The following is a 13,213-nucleotide window of genomic DNA, read 5'->3' on the forward strand; positions in this document are numbered from 1 at the left end:
ATTGCATCAAACCCCAGCCACAAATAGGCATTCAAGTCCATGGAGTAAAAAAACCAACCAATCCCTCAGACAATGATCACAGGGATGCTCTGTAGAGCCACTCCTGTTGCTCTGCATTGATTCTTAGGGTAGACATGGCCTCCAGAGTGCTATTCCTTTGGTAAAATGTTGGGAGATTTTTGATGATCAAAATACTTTGTCTCCAAGAGAATATATTCCATAAAAATGAAATGGTTTAGGGAACAGGCCCTATTTTTTGGAGGAAACGGACGGGAGAATATTTGAAAAAATTCGGTAGTGTGGAACTGAGTAAGGTGTGGAGGCTGGGGGATTTTTTATTCACTTGGTTCCAATTTCTTCAGGAATTTTAGCTTTTGCTGTATATTATGCTAAAGATGTAAGTATTTTAACATTATCAAAATACATTTTGAAGTTATTCTTCTGTTTCCAAATGAGAATATTTTGCCTCTAAGTAAAATTAAAAAAATAAATAAATCAAGTTTTCATCTAAATCCATGCTAACATGAATTTAGAAGCTTCCATGCTAACATGGATTTAGAAGCTTCCATGCTTTTGAAATACCAGAATTTCTTATGGGTTTAACTTTCATTTTCCAGAAAGCTCTCTTCTTAAACTATTTCTAAACTGGCATTAATATACCAGATATGACTGAACACAGGTTTCATAATGTTTCGTAACAGGTTTCATTTCACTAGCTTCTGCTACCTGGAAATCCTTCAGTCTCTTGTGAGTTGTTATTTCCCAGGAAAAGGCAGCAGAGAATTAAACTGTACATCCAAATTTGTGGTAAATGCCCGAGGAGCTTCACCTTTGCTGCCGTTAGCTTATTCTCCTACAACAAATGATAGAGTGCTCTGTATTCATGAAGTTTTGTGCATTTGCAAAGAGTCAAAGGAAGGCAAATTTCTTTCTAGTGGTGCCAGGTTCTGCCCCTTCCAAGGAAGCGTGTTGCTGAGTATGCAAAGAGCAAATGCTCCCTTCCTTTCCTCACCTGATGCCCTGCCACCACCCACAGGGTTAGGGCTCATCCCAAGGTCAAAAATGATAATCGTTTCCCTTCTCAGCCTGAAAGAGGTGGCATTACAAATATTAACATGAGGGTGTGTGAATCTTGGAGAGCTTGGAGCTCACCTGCTCTGTAAATGCAGTGGAAAGATTTATGGTTTCTAATTTATTTGGGCCACATCGTTTTTAATGTGGTAAAAAAATATATAGAGAGATGGTTTTTTTATATCCTGCTACTGCTGTTCCCACACAGGAATAAATAGATGCTATAATGCATTTTTTAAGATAGTAAAATACCAGTTTGCACAGTCAAGTTTTTGCTTATACAAGCAGCTGAATAGTCATCTTGGTACAAAATCACTGTGCAAGGTTTTGGGCATTTTTGTGAGGCAGTTTGGGTGAGGAATGGCCTTTGCATTTGACCCCAGTTACAGCCAGTGGTCTGCAGGCATTATGGTTTTATCAGGCACTGTCTTAGTTTAGTTGCTGTGCAACTCTCCCTCTTGGCACCCAGCAGGCAGGTTAACATTGTTCAGTGGAACAAAACCCTTCTATGATTTCAGCTTGGACACCAGAAGAGTAGGTGAGAGGGATCACCCCCCAGGAAGCAGGAACCAGAGGGGGAAAAGATGCTCAGGATTAGGGCAGGGATGCTCAGATGGGCAGTTTGAGCAAAGGCAACCTAAGACAAACTGTAACATGTTTTTTATTGCTCTACCATGAGGGATGGCAGCTGAGGCTTGATCTCACAAACTCGTGAGGTGCAATGGCATGATCAGAGCTAGAGGGAGCCTGACTCAGCCTCCTGGTCAGCAAGGGTGGAAGTGCCAGGGCTGACCTGCTGCAGCTTTTGGGGGTAACCCAAAAGCAACAACTTCACTTGGGTAATGCTGAGGCTTTCAACCAGTTTCCTAATCTGTGGGCAGCCACCCTGCTGTGTCAGGCTACTAGGGAAAGAGGCATCTTTTCAGGGAATGATCACCTTCCTTTTCTCCTGGTTCAGGCTCAGCAGCTCCTTTTCCTGCCTTTGCTGAGGCATGGAAAAAGAAAGAAAAAAACCCAACATATAAAGCTGCTGTTTGTACTGGAGGAAAAAGAGAAGGTTGATACATTAACAACAAATTGAAGAACTTCCTGAAGGTCATGTTAAAACATGCTTCCTGACACCAACTTCAATTAGTGAATGGAGTCTCAGATTGCTTTGAAAATTTGCTGCTAAGCGCCTTCTCTTAACCCTTGGCCTGACTAGTTCTCAAAAATCCAACTGCAAACAATTAAAATCAGTTTGCCAACACTGCGCGTGAAGCAATGTTGCTTCGAATTCCTGCTGAAAAATCAGCCAATCAAAATGCCCTGTGATTCAGTTATTTGTGAATTCGTCTAATTTTCCTGTGAAAACTAAAGAAACTTTCAAATTGCTTGTTTGCCTCAGCACATGAATTTTTAACCAGCTCAGCCCTATTTGTGGAGTGAGCTCTCATGAGCTCATAACCAATCAGTCCTTCTCATTTTTGTATTTTTCATTTTATTTTGGTTTGGGGGAAATACGTGTCACTTATAAATTAACTTAGAGCTCTGTGTTGAGCTCATATGTGGAGCATTACTGATATAGATTAGATTCCTTCATTCGTTTAAATTGTAGTCCTAACAGAGGAGCTAGTAGCTAAATACACAATTATATACTCATAATAACATGACTCTGACCAAAGGGCAGTGAGGCAATGTAAGATGCTGAGTGAGGCAACTGGTCCAGCAACAACAGAAGTCCTTTGTACAGCCAGTCATTTTCCCCAGGGCTTCCTTGAAACCTAAAGAGTACTGTTTACTTTAGAAAAGCATCTTACAAAGGAAGCCCCGTCTGGGTTGTGATCACTGGCTCACCATTAGGCAGGGATTTCCATCTCGTCACCCTTCTCACCTCTGGTGATACCTGGCAGCTTTGGCTTTGAATATTGGACTGGCCTTTGGATGCCAGCTCCTGTCCATGATGTCCACCTATCCCTGTGTACAGGAAAATATATGACTGTGATAGTGCAATGACTGATTGTTTTCCAATCAAGTATTATACCAGGTCCCTGGGACTTTAGCTTAAAGTTTATTATGCTGTTTTTAAGGAGATCTGGGATAGGCTTGCTCTGGAAATTAGGAAGCTGAACATCAATAGCCAAAAGCACTTGTGCTTACTAGGCACTCTGAAGGGTAGGTCCTGCTTGGAAAAGTGTTATGAACTGAGAGAGGTAATAATTCAAAGAAAAGGGGAATGATAGCAATAAGATGTAGGTCGTGCTCTGGAAGAGCAGATTAGGCATTTGCAAATGCCATCCAGCTGGCAGCCATTCTCTCCCTCTTCGTAATAAAATACACTTAGTATTTGCTATAAGCGTGAACACAGTTTATGTATAGGCTGGACTTGGCAAAGCATGGCTTTTCCAGAGGCACAGAATTTGTTAGCTTGTCTTCTTTGCACATTTAGAAGTATAATACATAGCCCTGAGTACTGCAGTGTAGGATAGGGTAAGACATCCATCAAGTATATTATTGAGGTAGGCAAATATATTCTTTATTTCAAAGCTCCATTTCATCTGCATTAGGAAACATTTCTGATTTGTGAGGTCTCATACCTATACACACACATTTATATAATGTTCTTAAAATATATCTCATTTAAAAAGTTGGTGATGAGCTCAACTCATGAAGAACTGCAAATCTCCACAGTACTGCACAATTTAATGAAGGAGAAAGCTGAACATCAGCTCAGATTTTACTTTAACCACTCCTCAGCTAGAGCAATGCAAGGAAGCTTAAAACAAGAGCCCAAATTGTCAGACCCACTGCCTTCTGTGAGAGGAAGAAGGGGACTGCCCTTCCATTCCATTCCATTCCTCCCTCTTCCTATTGCGCAGAAAACCTTCCCTATACAAGTGCTTATGCACCCCACAAAAGGATAATACAGCCTCCATGCACAGAGCTCCTTGTGGGACATCCTGCCCTCTGGGTGTATTCCAGCCCAGGAGAACAGCCTGGAGCAAAGGATGTAGTATTGTGTTTAGTTTGCATAACCTACTCCTTTGTGAATAGAAAAACAGGCCAAAAATAATTTCCTCAGGGTCTTTCCATTGATTCTTACTTGAAGGTGCTGCAAAATTACAATGCAAGAAATATAAATATTCTAGCACCACTCACAGATCCACTTCTGAATAGAATGAATAAGAGAGGAAATAAAAGTGCCTAAAAAGTGGGAGCATGGATGATTACACGTCTCCAAAGTACCAGTATTGAGAAAAAAAAAAGGAAAGAAGAGGAAAGCCTAAATTTGAGTAATGCTCAGCTGCAACACACAGCAACCACAGCATATTTCCTATAAAAACCTGTGAGGAAATATATCCTTTTCTCAAATTCCCTAGCTGGCACATTGTCAGAGGCCACTGTTTCCTTCACTGCTTATTCAGCATAAGAGCCAGTAACATCATCAATTTCCTCAGCAGCTACACACACATATTTCCAAAAGATTTTCTGGCGTTTATCTGGATGCTTTAGGACATTCCGACCTTGAAAGAGAAGGCCTACGTGCACGTATCTATCAGTCAGTGGCATCTTTTAATTAGGGTGAAAGAAACACCTGCTGTGTGAGAACAGGCAGTTCAGATGCCGATTATTCCTCTCTGCCATGAGGTAAGTCCAAGGCCATCTTGCGTAAGGGTATCGCAGGGACCTGTGGGAGATCAGGTCCCATAGAAGGTCTCCACCTAATACCTGGAGAAAGGGGTCAGCATGTCATTTGTCCATTGTGCTAAGAGCTAGAGCGCGGGGATTCCTACCACCCTGTGTCAGTTTAAAGGGATATACTAAATATATGTAAAAGATGTGAAATCAGATGCAGTAGGGAAAGGGAAAGCTGATTATCTATGGGCCTTCTAGAAAGCTGGGCTGAGCTATTGCCTCTAGTGGGAGGAGAAGGCTCCTTGGGACACCACGTGCACTGGGTCATGCTTGCTATTTCCTTTCTTATAAGCAGAGCCAGTTAGCAATTTTTTTTTTCTCCTTTAACAGTTAAGCTGGGAGAAAAATCAAGAGAAAAGAAAGTGTTGGCTCAGATCAAGCCAGATTAAGTTATTATAGCTTTCTTGTCAGAATAGGGGGGGAGAAATTTGTTCTGGACAACACAAGAATTCAGTCATATTTATTGATAGTCAAGGCCAAAATTATACTGTCATACATTTTATATATTGGAATGTAAGGACACGGCACAGTAAAAGCCAGAGGAATGAGATTAATCCACTTCCCCTGCTATTTTGGGGAACAGTTGATGTCTGATCATAAAGTGCTCAGAGGTGCAAGGTGACCCTGAGCAGAGGAAATGAAGGAAGCAGGTCTCTTGATGCCCTGACTGGAATAGTTATGCAAGAACCAGGCACAAACCACTTTCTTATCTAGGGCAGGCACAGTCACCAGGAAAGCGAAAGGCGGGGAGCTCGAGGCAAGAAGGGGACGTGCAGGCAGGGACATGAGGGTGAGATGTAAAGTGGCAGCAGAAAGCAGCTGAACGAAGAGGCATCTCACCAGAGAGGAGAGATGAGAAATTCTCTCGGAGTGACTTGGCTGAGGTGTGATCAGCAACACTGTACAGAGGTCTGGGCATCCCTCTGCTAGAAAGACAATTCTGAGTCACAGGGAGGTCAAGTGGTACCAGTAATGATCTCCAGGCTGGGAAGACTGACTTGAGGAAAATTAAGAGAGCTTGGGTAAGCTACAGGCAATTGCTGGGATAAGATTATTTGAAGGGTGAAAAGGTGAAAAAGGCACAAATCACTGAAGGCAGAGCAAGCAGTATGATTAGGATCATTATGTATTTGTACAGCACTTAAAGATTGCTCAGAAATTTCATGGAAGAAATACAAGTTCATAGCTTGAGACCCTTACCAGTGTAGTCAGAGGTATGACAGCGTGCTGGACTTAAAGAGCAGAAAGAAAGTAAACAGAGGTTGAGGATATAATAGTAAGTAATGTGTTGAAACTAAGACAGAACAAACCTAAACTGAACATTCAAATTCAGATAGATCGTTAGGGCCATGGCAAAAATCTCACAAGAAAATTGAGGAAATATTCCATTTATCACATCTTAGTAAAATGCCACATACAGTATCACCTGGGAATGAATGAAGTGATCTCTCCCTGGAGAAGGTCACAAACTGTTTAATGCAGGTGAAAGAACACAGTCGGGTTCTCAACAAGGAGCACACAGATGCAAGGCAAACAGCAGAGTGCTGGATACAAGCCTTCGCAGACACTGTTCCCTTTGTCTACAGAAAATGCAGAATAACAACTACTGTCATGTAAAGCCCATTACATCACGGATATATTGCTAGAATGGGGTTTTACATAAATACCAAGAGTGGTTTGGGAAGTTTTTGGAACTGCATATTTCTGTTGCATAAATAATAAAGGCTGAGGCTGTATTCTGATTTCCAGAGAGAGATACAGGCTTGATACTTTGTCCTCTTGCCTTCTAGTAAAACATTTTAAACCACAAAGTCTGTAATACAATTCTGTGTCACAACACTATCATCCCACTTACTTTATGTTATAAAAGTTCAAAAGACCACCTAGGATGCAAACCAACTGATCTTTATTGTCATTCTTCTCTAAGATTAAAATATTGGAGGCAGGCAGGACCAGACATCTTATGGCAAATTTATGCCATGAAGTCCACTGGAGGCATTATGAATTACACAGGAGTTAGATCAGGATCAGGTCGCAGGGCAATTTTATTGATTTCCTCATTCTATTTCAGATTCCTTACACTCATTCCTCACTGGCCTAGCAACAGTGGAAGTAATGATCAGAGTTAATACCTAGAAAAGCTGGGGCAGAAAGAGAGAGACCTTCCTCACATTCAACACAGCATTTTGCCTCTGGAGTAAAGCGGACAACATCTTCAGTGTGAGGTGCAGTGAGGAGGTTTGTAGAGTTTTCCAACGAAATTTCATTTTCCTACTTTCCAAATCATATTCCATCAATAAACATATTCTCAAGGATTTGATGAATCATCCACAATTCTGTTTCCCCACAGCAATTAGCTTAGGATGCTAGGAGTTGATATTCCAGAACTGACTGAATGGTTCCAGTAGCGTAGGATGTTTTTTCCACCATGGCTGAGCCTGAACATAGCTGCTTTTGAGTAGATAAGATAAAGAGAACAGATAAAGTTTGCCATCTAGAGGAACAGTATAGAAATCCACTTTTCTTTCTACTGAATCTCTTCTTGCAGTTACTCACATGAGTATGAGCAGGCCAACAAAAGCAAGAGATGCATTTCAGTATCGATCATTAACTAGCCAACCACTGAAGAGATTTAAACAAGTTGATGGGGAGGTCTGCCTTCAATCTGCTTTTTTTTTGCCATCCAACTTCTCCCTCTTTTTGCATCCTGTAGAAGGACCCCTGCTTCATCTTGGCCCCACAAATATTCAACAGTGGTTTCCCCTTCCTAACCTTTTCTGTCTGATAATGAGAAGGGACACCAGAGGGGTGAATCTCTGTCCTGAAATTTTGGTGAGATGGAGCCTGGAGGATTGCCAGATGCCCTCCATGAAGTCCTGGCAAACCCGTGTTATCCTGTGGTCCAATGGAGCCCTGTGGATGCTTCCTAGACAAGAGACACAAGCAGCATCTCTTTTGCACAGCTTACCACTCCCAGTACTGACACACAATATGAAAGCTTGGGACTTGATTTCCTCATCTCCTTCAAGGGACTGAATTATCAGCCTCTCCCTTCTCAAGTACATCATCTGCTGCTCTTCACAGAAAGAGTCCTTAGACCATAGAGAAGGTCAAAATGACAAAGACACCCTGCCTCATTCACCTGTGGATAAATGGAAATAATGAAGTCCCATCACCTGTGCATGTTTCTTTATCTAAAACAAACAAAAAAACCCACCAAAAACAAAAACAAAAGGTAAGCAGCCCTTAGAGACAGATCTGTCACTAGATGGGTCCCAGACCACATGGAGTTTATAGATCTTAGCCAAGATATTTAACTAATAAGATCTCAGCTCTGAGTAACACACCCTCTGACACAGGATACTTGGTGGTGAAAAGGGCAGTGAAGTGCCCCACTGCACAGCCCAGCACACTCATCCTTGTGGCTTTCTGCCATCTCTCACCAGCCCTAGCATCCTACTCACCTCCAAGAGGAGCTGCAGGCTGTCTGATATGTAGGCATAAGCCCTGGAGTCTCTGGAATATCTCCACACCTGGCTGGCGAGGCCAGAGCAAGCAAAGGAGAGCTTCAGACGAAACAGCAGGTGATCAGGGTAATTCCTTTAACTGGGAGCATAGGGACAGGCCACAGGGTACTGAAGCTGCCTGAAAAAGGCAGTTGATCTAGCACGGGTAAGAAGGTACAGCTGTGCTCTGGTAAGATCTCACAGGTACACTGCAGTCCCTGGCTGGGAGTCTCAGAGCAGCCACTAGTGTCTCATGTGCTGGGCAAAGCTGATGGGATTTCCAACCCTGAAGCAGCACGTGTGGGACGGAGTGGAAAGAAGGTGACCATGGGGGATAGGCGTGAATGCACCCAGGCAGCAAGGCTCTTCAGGTGAAAGCAAGCTGCCCTGGCTGTGTGCAACCCAGCTGTGGCTGCTGTGCCAATCACCCTCGTCAAACATGCAGAGCGACTCTCATCTACTCTCTCTTGCACAAGAGCGCGCTCGGTGAGCACTGACCCGCAGCGTCGGGTGCAATTATTTGTCTAGGCACAAGGTCACTGGCATTGTTTGTTAAAGTGCCTCAGTTTCAGACCTTACCTGCTGTCTCCAGCACAGATGCTTCAAAGAGATTATGGGGGAGTGAGTACCACTCTCATTTCATTGGATGGAAAGTAATACTTCCTTCCAGCTTCAGGCACAGCAGGGTAAAACAGTAAACAGAGTTTCACATTCATTTCCATTACATTTGGTAGGAAAGACTTAATATAATTAAGCAAATAGCTCTGTTCTTCTTCTTTTGAAATCAAAAGGAATTCTGCCGTTTACAGAAATTAAAAAAAGAAAAATGCCTGCCATGCTTGTGCCTTTCCACGGGCACAGCAATACCAGCAGAGTCATGTCTTTGTGGAAGTCAGTGAGGTGCTGCTGGCTTACACTAGGGATGAACACAACCAATCATAAGCTGTCATCCCTCAGGCTGATTACAATCAGTTCAGGGATTCTTTGGAGTTCACTTGTAGGGATGAGTGTGGTTAATTCACTGAATGGTAATTTTTAGCATTGCAGTGGCTTACCTCAGGACCTATGGTTAACTTCCGGATTACCACTCCTTTGGGCTGGGAAGCTGGCTACAATTAGATGAGTCGTCCCCAGTTCAGTACTGGCCTGATGCATTACCCACCCTGCTGTACCCTACTGTTTAATCATACCTCACTTCTCTTAATGAGGTTAATTTATCTTTCTTTCAAGTTTCATACAATTTCCTCCTTTATTGAGATTTATGATGTAAGAAAGAGAAACACTGCTAATTGATCCCCTTCAGGTGACATTATATCTTGCAAGAGCATCAATTAGGGGTGGTAAATATCTGTATGACAATATTTTCCCCTTCTATATTTCACTTTGGAAATTTTAAGAACAGTCAAAGTTCTGCTGATCAAGGCTGAGCAATACACAGCCTTCATCTGAGAAATTACCAGTACAGGGAACATGGTAACAGAAATCCCTCAGATCTCTGGTGGCTTGCTGGTGATTATTAGAGCTAGTAGACCAGATCAGCAAAACTTTTTCATCAAGAGCTGTCCTTTGCACATTAACCTACATGTGTATAAGCCTCTGACTATGTTTGCAATAGCCTGTGTGCATGGCTGTGTCAGCCTGTGTCAGTCCATGGACAACAAAAGTTTCCAAGTTCAGCTCTCCATTGAAGAAGCAAGAAAGGAGCAACTGCCTTGGTCCTTGTCCCACATCAGTTACTTGGCAGACAGAAAAACACAGGGACAAAAGCAGTGGAACTGACCAATGGTGCCATGCAGGCTTGTTCAGGAGCAGACTGACCACTTTGGTCCTTAATCAGAGTAGTTACTGCTGGTATCTGGCCCAGATGGAAACTGATCCTGCCTGTCACACAGAGGAAGTTATGTGTTTTAAAGAGCAGTTCTCCCTGGCTTCAGGAAGAGAGCACCAATATGCTGCTACTGCTCTGAGCAGTCTCCCCAGGACCACTACTATCCCTACTCAGCCCCAAGGACATGGATCAGCTCCCTCTGGGAGCCGTGGTCTAGGGCTGCAGGACTGATTTAGTGTATATGCTAAAGAGAGAAACACAAACATACAGTTGTCAACAGCTGTCAACTTCCTTTTTTGCCTTCTGGCAGTGAAAAAGCTGATTAACTGCTTTTGGATGCAGTTAATTTAGTAAATCAAGAAGTGGTACATCTTTGTCTTAACTTTCAGAAGCCCTTGGGCTGCACAGATATTTGACTGTTGAACTGTTGAATCAACCCAACTTTTACTGAGTGTTCAGCTCATACTTCTAGAAAATCAAATTTGTTAAGTATCAAAATTGGACATCCAAAAAAGGAAATGCTTCAGTCACACAGCAGCGTTGTGAATATTATGGAGAACCATTTAGAACATACTGAGGGAAGCAAATATTACCTCCAATCTTCCAGGGGAGAGAGGAGTTTATCCAGAAGAGAGGAGTTAAATTCTGCTGCTGACTTCACTCAGACCAAGACTTAACCACATTTCAGCATTGCAGAGTATTTTAGACCCACTCTCCATCCCCAAAACTAGAAAAACAACATTTTCCTTGACTGAGTCATAAAGGGAATCAGCCAGTAAGTCAATGGTAATAGACTTGTACCCTGGACTCAGTGTAAAGTTTCATTTAAAAGTCAATTTAGAGCCAGTCTTTGAGGAGCAAAAGCAGATGTAGCACAGCTGAGTCTCTAAACTGATGGATCCATTCTTATAATAATGTAACATTTTGGCTTCGCTTGCCAGAGCAATGGTACCTGCATTAACTGCATCACCTTTCTCACTCATTCACAAGTGTGGATAGAGAACGCTGTTCAGCCTTGTAACTCAGGGGGGCAATTCATTGGGCTCTCTAGTTTACATCTTCCTGCATTCAGCAAAGGATATTTGAAGTCACTCGTCATCCTTCTCACTGGAGAGGAAGTTTGAGGATTGCAGCACATGATGTGGGAGGAGAGACTGAGGGACTGAGTTTATTCAGCCTGACGAATAGAAAGCAAAGGGCAGGGTGTACAACTGCCTACATGTGCTGGGTAGAGAGAAGACCAGAGTCTTCTCAAAGGTGCACAGTGAAAGGATAAGAGGCAACCACCAGAAGCTGAATTTCTGAGAAGCTGCCAAGAAAAGCTTTTGGAGATACTCAAAACTCGACTGGATACAGCCCTGAGACACCTAATTTAGTCTGGAAGCTTGGAGCAGTGTGTTGGAACTAGTTGGAACTTCAGAAATCCCTTCAAACACAGTTATCCTGACATTGAAAAGTCAATCACCAAGAGGCTAATCAGAAATTAATGAACATTAATAGCAATGAAAACAAAATTCCACATGCACAAATTCACATAAAGCCCATCATAGTAATTTAAAAAATCTTATGAAGTTGCTATTGCATTACAACATACCTTTTGGCTGATTAGCTGAGAAAACAACTCATTTACAGTGAAAAAGGAATCACAGTGAAGTCCACATCCTTGTAGTCTGATTACACTGGTGTTCATGCAGCTTTATTTTTAGATAGAAAGGAGAAATAGTTGAAAGCTGGAGGGGAGAGCTCATTTTTAAGGCAGCATTTCCCAGTTCCCAAGTCCGTTCATGAATTTGTACCCAAATTTCCAGCTGGATTCCTGGCTTCATGGCTCTATTTCCCTAAGGGCACCAGCAGTCCCAGTCTCTTGTTCTACTGACAGCCTCTTAAGAGGTTTCATTTCCTCTGCCTTTCATGATCACACACCCTCTTTCTGACAGCTGCAGTTATTACTTCCACAGAAAATCCAGGTTAAGAAAGGCTGAGTGTATATCAAAATAATGCCAGCATCAAGAGGTCAAAAATCATTATGTTTCTGAACCAGTAAGTCTTGCTGCAGCTGGAGAGCTTTTCAGCTTTCATTGCAAGATTAAGGTCAGAAGTTTCCTCCCTTTGAGAACAAGTACATCCCTTGGTGAGGCCTCCCCCTCCCAATTCTGCATCCAGATATGATTTTAAGATCCGAGATTTTAAGGTTTACTTTGTCATGTAAGTACTTCGAGTAGTAGCTTTAGCATCCTGTCTATATCCAGCATGAGTTTCTTTTCAAGAAGCAGCTGACAACATGATTCCAGTGACTTGTATCCAGGATCCAGCAGTTACTGGGCTGCAATAACAAGAATTGTTAGAATGAACTATGGTATGGAGCTTCCCAAACCTATAAATTGCTTTTATTTATATTAACACACTCTAGAAGTCTTAGATAATTTTATTTAGATTCATTATTTACTTTTTATTTTTATGTTCTTGCTAAACTGAATTTTGATCTTTTCTTTACCTATAGAAAATGTTGTTGACAGGAAAAGTATTCCATTATTTAATTAGAAAAAAATTCCATTGTTTCACCGTGTTCTGGCACTTGACATTTGATACTTCTACCTCTCAACATCTACCTGTTCCTTGTGGCAGAAAGCACCTCACCAGAGACTTCAGAAAAATAACAGCACATACTTAAGGAAATTTCCTAATATGTGCAGTTTCTGAGAGATGTGCGTGCATATGGTAAGGGAACTGTCTTCCAGCAAGCATTTTTCTCCACACCTAACGTGATGCCTGACTGCATGATCCACTCTAACAGCTGAACCACTCTGGATTTTCTGCTCTTTGACAAATGTCATGGCCATTTTTCCAAAAGACCAATTCTGTAATATCACTATATGGCTAACTTGTAGTCTTTCAACTCAGAAAGCTGTGTCTTGCTCAGGCTTTTTCAAAGCTAAGTTTAAATAAATATTTTGCCCATCAATATTTTGGGGCTGATGGATGAAATGAGAAGAAATACAGTAGAGGGTAGAATGAGCCTCCCAATCCAAATGTTCTTATTTGAATCAGAATATTTATTTAATAGAGGTGCAGCTAAATATGCTAATTGAAATACCTGACAATCTCATTTAGATAATGTATAGCTTCTTAAATA

The sequence above is a fragment of the Apus apus genome, chromosome 2, assembly GCF_020740795.1.
Source record: "Apus apus isolate bApuApu2 chromosome 2, bApuApu2.pri.cur, whole genome shotgun sequence".
NCBI classification, from domain to species: domain Eukaryota; kingdom Metazoa; phylum Chordata; class Aves; order Apodiformes; family Apodidae; genus Apus; species Apus apus.